This window comes from Acomys russatus, chromosome 6, assembly GCF_903995435.1.
Source record: "Acomys russatus chromosome 6, mAcoRus1.1, whole genome shotgun sequence".
Taxonomy (NCBI): Eukaryota; Metazoa; Chordata; class Mammalia; order Rodentia; family Muridae; genus Acomys; species Acomys russatus.
The window spans coordinates 86,729,025-86,737,949 of record NC_067142.1 but is presented as its reverse complement, the minus strand read 5'-3'; the positions used below and the strand labels follow the sequence as shown (position 1 = coordinate 86,737,949).

General features: G+C 42.2%; 1 protein-coding gene across 3 annotated transcripts in view; it reads left to right on the top strand.

Annotated features, from left to right (window-relative positions):
• The window catches only part of Syt14 (synaptotagmin 14), a 135,101-nt gene that overhangs the window by 87,816 nt on the left and 38,360 nt on the right, over positions 1 to 8,925 (top strand). The window lies entirely within an intron of this gene.

The window sequence follows — 8,925 nt, the reverse complement described above, 5'->3', positions numbered from 1 at the left end:
CAGAAGAGGGCATCAGATCACATTATAGATGGTTGTGAGCAACCATGTGGTTGCTGGGAATTGAACTCATGACCCCTGGAAGAGCAGTCAGTGCTCTTAACCTCTGAGCCATTTTTATGGACACATTTTTTTTTTCAATTGAGGTTCCCTCTTTCAGATGACTGTAGCTAGTCTCTTGCTACTTTGTAGGTTCTTCTTTTTCCCACCCTTTATTCTCCCAGTTTTATCCCCTATCTCTAGATAAAAGAGAAAGAAAGGTGGATGGGGGAGGGAAAGAGAGATCCCTGAATCTTATTTTTTTCTTCTTCTTCTTCTTCTTTGAGCATGACTACTAGCAAATCACAACAACCACCAACCACACCTCTCAGGGCCCTAGCATTTATATACCCTCTGAAAAGTTCCCTGAATCCCAAATGTCACACAATCACAGAAACTATCTGCAGGTGGCAAAACCTGCATGCTCTGCTAGAGCATGAGGCAAATCATAGCTGCTGCAGACAGTCCGAAGCAGCCTATATCCCCACCTGTGATTAAAATGAAAACACATTTTAATATTTCTGTTTTTTTTAAAGAAACCAAAATTCCAGAATTCTCACTACAACTGGTTTTAGCTTATGCCATGTTAACAACAAAGTAGTCAGCACACATATGTTAGAGGTAGATGGTCTTGGGGACCAGCGTGGTGGTGTGCACCTTTAATCTCGGCACTCGGGAGGCAGAGGCAGGTGGATCACTGTGAGTTCGAAGCCAGCCTGGTCTACAAAGTGAGTCTAGGACAGCTGAGGCTACACAGAGAAACCCTGTCTCAAAAAAAAAAAAAGAAAGAAAGAAAAAGAAAAGTAGATGCTCTGACTCACTGGCTGTCACTGGGAGGAGCTCTGAAGCCTGCAGGACTTGATGGCTCTCACTTTCTGTGAATGACACCTGCCCTACTGCACTTTGGGTACTGCTCCATGAACTGTGTGTGGTAGGGCATGGGCTCAGGCCATCCTCACAGATGGCTCAGGTCCAGCCCTCTCTGTGCCAGAGCCCACTGCCTCCTGAGCACAGCAATACTACTGTTCCCCCCACCGATCCTGGGTATTAGGATGCCCATAGCAGAGCTGACCTAGTCCCAGATCCCGGGTATTAGGATGCCCATAACAAAGCTGACCTAGTCCCAGATCCTGGGTATTAGGATGCCCATAGCAGAGCTGACCTAGTCCCAGATCCCGGGTATTAGGATGCCCATAACAAAGCTGACCTAGTCCCAGATCCTGGGTATTAGGATGCCCATAACAAAGCTAACCTAGTCCCAGATCCTGGGTATTAGGATGCCCATAGCAGAGCTGACCTAGTCCCAGATCCTGGGTATTAGGATGCCCATAGCAGAGCTGACCTAGTCCCAGATCCTGGGTATTAGGATGCCCATAGCAGAGCTGACCTAGTCCCAGATCCCGGGTATTAGGATGCCCATAGCAGAGCTGACCTAGTCCCAGATCCCGGGTATAGGATGCCCATAACAAAGCTGACCTAGTCCCAGATCCTGGGTATTAGGATGCCCATAGCAAAGCTGACCTAGTCCCAGCCTACTTCATGTTTCTTACTTAAAGATAGTTGCTTTATGCATTTTGTCCAGTTTTGGTTTTTTTATTATTTTGTATGCATGGGTGGTTTGCCTGCATGTGTCTGTGCACTAGTCAGCATGTCTTGTGCCTACAGAGGCCAGGAGACAACATCAGCTCATCTGGAAATGGAATCATAGATAGTTGTGAGCAGCCATGTGGATGCTGAGACTCAGACCCGGGTCCTGTGCAAGAGCAGCCAGTGCTTTTCGCCACAGAACTGTCTCTACAGCCCCATTTAGTCCAGCTGTACAGTGTGTGTGGCTGGAAGGTGCACCCAGCACCGCTTTCTCTTTCTTGGACAAAACCAAAAATTCCTTAATGTTGTTAATCATTTGTTATATGTTCTGCAGGATAAATTTGTATTTTGAACATAAAGCTAACATGATAAACAGATGTGTTAGTGTAATTGATAAAATTGAATGAAATTCACAAAATGTAATTTTCCAGTAATCTTCCCTTAAATTCAAGGAAGAATTTTTTAGTTTCATTGTAGTTGAATAAAATGATACAACTATTGATACTGAGTGTCTTTGTGTTATTTGAAGATGCTAAAATGTAGTGTTTAGGTTTATTGTAGGTGTGTGTGTGTGTGTGTGTGTGTGTGTGTGTGTGTGTGAGGTGCATGTGTGAGCATGATTATGTGTGCATATGGAACTCTTGGGTGCTGTCTACTTCGCCTTTTTGAGACAAGATTTCTCACTGATCTGGGCCTTATCAATTCAGCTGACCAACAAGGAACTCGACGACCTCCTCCAGTTTCTGTCTGTTCAACACTGGGGTTACAACAAACGTGGGTCCCTGTGCCTGGCCTTTTCAATGTGAGCTTTAAGGGGAAACTCCGGTCCTCATGCTTGCACAGGAGGCACTTTGCTTGCACAGCCTGTCTCTTCAGCCCAATCCTAGCATTTTTAAATCAAAGGTTTTTTTTTTAAAGCTTGATTTTTGTGAAGGTTTTTGAGGGATAACAATAACCTTTTTGTTTTGACTTCAAAATTGCTGTATGTTTATTATAATTCCATGAATTTTGTGACAATGCATTTGAAATATCTACTCTGTATCTTTAGAATTAAATTGGAAGCAAGGACTGAGCTGCTTGCTAAATTCTTACATGGTGTGTAAGCCTCAGCAGCACAAGAAGAATAAATAAGTGACTTTAGCATTCTAACAGAAACATTTGCTTGCTTAGGTCAAGTATACCTTCCAGTATTTTCTGAAAGAACTCCTAAGTCATTTTTCAGATTTATGACATCCAACAGATTATTTTAAGTACCTTATTTCCTGTGGTTCTGTGTCTCAAGCCTAGGTTTGGGTGCATGCTGGTCATCTGTTCAGCTCCTGAGCTACATCTCAAGTTCATGTTTAACTAATCTTGCTAGATTTTTTCACATTTAGTTTGGAAGGAAACGTTTTAATGATGATCTTCTTTTTCTTTTTACCACATTAGTATATTGTTCTAATATGTTATAAATAGAAGAGTTCTTATACTTTCTTTTTCCTGAATTCTTCCTCTTTAGTTTTCTCCCTAGTTCCTTCTCGCTTCCACTGATTCTATATCATAATATTAAAACAAACAAAACCTGTGCAAGTTCATGATCTTGGACCCAGAGACCTTATTGCCCATCCAGTCCTGTGAGAAGTAAGTGCACAACAGCCATCTTGTCTTGTGTTGAGCAAAGCACCTTAGTGGTTGTGTTCTAAGCTGTGGAGCAGGTGGTGCAGGCAGTCATGAGAGAGACCTGCTGTGGATGAAGCTCTGGGGAAAACTGTTTGTTGCATTTTCAGAGATAACAACCAAGATGAATTTATAGAAAGGGAGAGAAGTTAAGGGTGTCTGGGTGAGGGAGGAGGTTGCTGGTGTTTTGCTGTGATTTGAGGTGAGTGGTCTTACATCCTAAGGAGCTGAGTAAATGGCTGGAGAGGAGCTGGATTGCTAAGGCTTGTTTAGAGTGCACCTAAAAACATTTAGGATATTGTCCTGAGTGTGATAGTTAGACATTTGATAGTTATAAAACCAGCTCCACAGAACTGTAATACGGTGGAATCAAAACAGTGTATTTTGCCTATAGAACCTCAGTAAGACGAGGCATCTTTCAGGCATGTGACTGAGGATGTGTTTCTTAATATGGCACAAAATGAAATGAAACTGTGGCCTTAGCCTTGTGAGCATGGTGAACTAGACAAATATATTAACCTGCACTTAGTCACAGGATACCTTCTTCCAAATGCTTTTATGGAATACAATAAACAGTCATCACAATAAATACTGTAATCACGATGCTGTAGCATATACAAGTCTGATTAGATCCTGAGGACTACATGGTAACGATCCCCAGGGGATGCACCGATGAGGAGTAACATGACCAGGTTGTGTATTCGAGTGGGAGAAAGGTCACATTAAACTCAGTTGTTGAAATCCTCATTTGACAATGAAACAGTTGTCCATTAAAAATCAGAGAATAGAGGAAATGCAGGCGTTACACAGTTTAGGAACTTTCTATTCATTTTGCTGTATATGGGTCAGCTTTAGAGGCCTTTCCATTTGGTGCACACCTGTGGTGTGAGTTGTTGGGCATGGGAATGTTCCAGGCCTTGTGAACATTCTAGGAGACTCCCTTCTCTAGTCTTATCTCAGCCTCCTCCTAGTCCTCAGCCAGACTTGTGACACATACCCAGGAAGTGAAAGCCACTCTTAACACTGGTTGAAGCTGAAAATCAAATGGATGGTTACAAATTCCACCATTAAGACTTAATTTCCACTATGTCTCAGGGCCACCTCGGAAAAGGACTGTGGTTCCATTGTTTTTATAAAGCTGTGTTTGTTTTTCTCTTAACCCGTCTATCACACAAATAACTGAGACTCTTATATTTATTTATAAAGGTTTATAATACAATCTTGAGCAGTTTTAGTCTCATCTTAACCCTCTATGTTATCCTGACTCCATCTTTGCCAAAGTCTCCAAGTTACTTGCTTTTTAGTTCTTTCTTTGCTCTGGGTGAAGGCTGAATCTTCATCTCTCCTGCACCTCTGCCTGTGGCTGCACCCCTACCTTCTCTTCAAACTCTCCCCTTCCTGACTGGCAGGAATTCCAACCCTAGTCTCTTTCCTGCTCAGCAATTGGCTGCAAACTGCTTTATTGGCAAATCAGGGGACAATTGAGGAACATTGTTTACACAACATTCAAACAGGATGCCTGCAGGGCCGTGACAGCAGCATGTTCTCTTCTGTGGTGCTGGCACATGTGTCATTGCCATTGTTGTTTTCTTGCCCTCAGCTGCCTAATCACAGTTATTCCTGTTGGGGCTGTGAGGGCAACACAGCGTCACTCCAGCACCCACCTCACATCTGAGTGAGCACATGCTGTCTGCTTTGTGCTGGACACAGTCATTTCACTGCCTGGTGTGTCTCTGTACTCTGTGTTCTGTGCTCTTCCTCAGTAAGAAGCACTTTCCATAGTACTTGCTGAAGGCAAAGATGGCTTGTATTGTTTTAAAGAAGTGAGTCATCAAGTTGAATTTTTACTCCACTCTAAAGAGATGTGTTGTTGAGTAAGGAAAACTAGCTGCTTCTGCTTCTGCTTCTGCTGCTGCTGCTGCTGCTGCTGCTGCTGCTGCTGCTCCTCCTCCTCCTCTTCTTCCTCCTCCTCCTCTTCCTCCTCCTTCTTCTCCTCTTCCTCCTTCACCTCTTCTCCTTTCTTCTTCTCTTTCTCCTCCTTTTTCCCTCCTTCTGCTTTCTCCTTTCTTCTTCTCCAAGGCAGGGTCACACTTTGTAGCCCTGGATGGCCTGGAATTTACTGTGTAAACCAGGCTGGCCTCAAACTAACAGAGATCCAACTATCTCTGTCTCTTGAGTGCTGGGATAAAAGGTGTGTGTCACCATGTCTGGTTAGTGGCTTTTTATGTATGGAGGATGTCTGAGTCAGGGATTATTTCAGACCATCAAAAAAATAAGCTAAACAAGGAATTAAGAGTTTTAAGACATAGTACAAAAATTGTTTGGATTCAAACTATATTCTAGTAAAATTCATTTAAAGGTACAAAAAGTAAAAAGATTATTTTAAACATATAGGCTTTTACTGCAGTTCTACCATCAGGGTTCTCCAGTGATACTTGCTGTGTCATGACCTATTGGTTGTCTAGGTTACAAAGGTCAAATATAGACTTACTCTACTCCACCCTTCTCTCAGACATCTGGACAGATGTGTCCTGCTTTGGACCCTGTTCAAAGCTAGATGCGTCTTAGTTTCTTTATGACTATGCCAGAGTTGTATGTTCAAATTTGGTATTCTACTTTCAAAATGGAGGATAACAGGAGGCTTGGTTGTCCTCTGAAGAGACAGATGAGGCTCAGCAAATCCTCTCTGACTGTGGAGGAATACTCCATTGCATCTCTTTGACCTTGTGAACTTTACTGGCAAGCACCTTGTTTCATAAGATTTGATGCTGAGTTCTGCCAAACACAGACATTTGTTGAAGGCACACCATTGCTTGGCTCTTCTGCTTCTCCTATGTATTTCTACAGGGATGAGTTGAGGTCATGCATTCAGGGTCTCCATGGATGGAGGGTGGCACAGAGAAAGAATAATCTCTCTGAAGCAGGAGAGTAAAGATGTTGCTGGTCTTGCCGAGTGGAACAAGTTAATTTTTGTTATCTCTATGTTCTTGCAAAAGAAAAGCACTTGCTAGCTAGTGGAGTGTGTCCAGTGGTGGGGCTGTCTCAGCCAGTGCCGGGCCTGTCTCAGCTTGCTCAAGTAGGAGCTTCTGTCTGCAGTGGCAACTGCAGTCCGCATCCTGTCTAATTAAGGTTATGATAATCTGCCATAGCTCTTGTTTCCGTTCTTATTTTAATCTTTGCAATGCTTTTCAAATCTATTAGTTTTTGCAGTGGCAAAACTAGTGAAAGCATATACTACCCATGTGATTCTCAAATCTGTTTCTCTTTTGGGATGCCCTGCTGAAGAAAGGAAGCTTTGCTTGTTTGCAGCTAACCCGTCTTGAACATGTGTAGCCCCTGATGAGAAAGTTGAAGTGTGGCGTCCACTGGTTATTGAAAGAACACATAAACTCCATGATTGGAAAACAACACCAATATAATTTCTTAGGTTTGTTTTTAGGCATTTGATGTTTTCCAGTGTTAATAAATATGATTGCTTTAAATTTTTACTTTTCAGTTGTCCTTTGCATGTGTGTAGAATTTCAATTGCCTCTTCACTTACTGATCTCTTCAGCTTGTTGAATTTACGTAGTATAAGAAGTCCTTTCTTTTCCCCTGTCTTTCTCTGTTTTGTTGTTTGTTTGTTTTTTGTGTTATGCCATGATAGTTACCCGAAATTACTGACAACTTTCTTTCTTTCTTTCTTCCTTCCTTCCTTTCTTTCTTTCATTTTTTACCTTCTTATCCTGCTTGCTTGTGCTGGCTAGAAAGGGCCTCCAGTGTATTGTTGAATAGAAGTAGTGTTAACAAGTGCCCTGCGTCATTCCTGAGCTCAGAGGTAAAACTTTGAACCCTTTGCCATCAAATATGTTTGTTGTAGGAGTTGTAGCCTCTGTAGGAGAGGGGATGTCCTTCTTAATTTGCTCAGAGATTTTTATCATCAATGTGTAATGAATCTACCATGTACTTTAAAAATAACTACAGTTAACATATTGCTTTTTACCTTTATTTTTCCTGTTCACTAATTTTGATTGGTTGAATTTTGAATGTTAAATTCACTTAGCATTCCTACCAAGTTAACCAAGTTGGTTTGACACAGTGCTGCAAGGCTCTGGGTTTGCAGTGCATATATTTTGATATTTTTTTACATCTGCCTTTACAAGATGCATTAGCTGATATTTTGTTTTTCCTTGCAAGATTTTCTTTCGTTCTTTTTTTTTTTTTTTTTTTTGTGGAGGCATTTTTTTATTTCAATTAATTTATTCAGATTACAACACAGTTGTTACCTGGAAGATTTTCTTAAAGTCCTCGTGTCACATTATGCTGACCCAATAAAATAATTTGGGCAATTATCTGCCTTTAATGTTACCTGGAATATGTTGTGGAAGATTGGTAGGTTTTCCTTCCTTCAGTGGTTGGTTCACCAGGGAAGCCAACTGAGCATACAGTTTCTCTTGGGAGATTTTAAAATATAAGATTGTTTTCTGTTGTTGTTGTTGTTGTTTGTTTGTTGTTGTTTTTCATAGTAATGGATTGTGTGAGTTTTCCTTTGTCTTTTGGGGCTTACCTTTATCACCGTGAAGGTGTTCTGCTTTCAGAGGTGTGTTTCTAGTATTTCTTCAGATGATACACAGCCTTACTTCATGGTCAGTAATACAGGTGCTACTATCCTCTTTACTGTAAATTTTGAGACCATGCGCATATCTTTGTCCTCAAAAAAACCTTTGATTATTCACTCCTCTCTGTGTGGACTCACAGTTTCCTCTTTTGTTTGATGAACAGTCGCCCTTTACCGTAGCTATTGGCTGTGGCAGCTGTGTCACGCTGCCTTTTGTTCCTTTGCTGTGTGTCCTTGCCATTCTTCAAGTATGTTTGAACACGTACAGCTCTCCTGCGCTCATCTTGTACTTTCCCCAGCACAGCTGCAGAATTGGCCATCTCTTTGTAATGTGGAACATAGGTAAAAGCTAACGCTAGGCACTGCCTTCACCGCTGCTGGGCTAGTGACATCTGTACTGTGTTAGCTGAGTGCATGCCTTAATTGGGGTTTCTGTTGCTGTGGTAAAATAGCGTGAGCAAAAGTAGCTTGGGGAGAAAAGGGTTTATTTCATCTTAAAACTGGATGATGTGGTCCATCATCCAGAGAAGTCAGGACAGGTGCTCGCGCAGGGGATGTGGTCCATCATCCAGATAAGTCAGGCCAGGTGCTCACGCAGGGGATGTGGTCCATCATCCAGAGAAGTCAAGACAGGTGCTCGCGCAGGGGATGTGGTCCATCATCCAGATAAGTCAGGACAGGTGCTCGCACAGGGCAGGACCCTGAGCACAGGAACTGATGCAGAGGCCGTGGAGGCCATATTTGCAGCTATATACAGAAAAGGAAGCTATCGTATTTACTTTGGTGTCCTTAATTTGTCTTTCTTAGTTTCGAGTAATGTTTCTGATACCCAGAATCTCCTGGGTTTTTGTTGTTTGTTTGCTTGTTTTTGTTTTTGCTTTTCCTCAGGCCTCTTTCTTATGCTTGTTACTTCTCAGTCACACAGTAGCTACTGAACCTCAGGGGGAAGGAAGAAGGAGATGCCAATTGAGTGTCCCTCCTTTTATCAGGAAAACCAAAGTGTCTCTGGCACCCAGGTTGAAACCTTCCCCCTGAGCCCATTGGCAAGT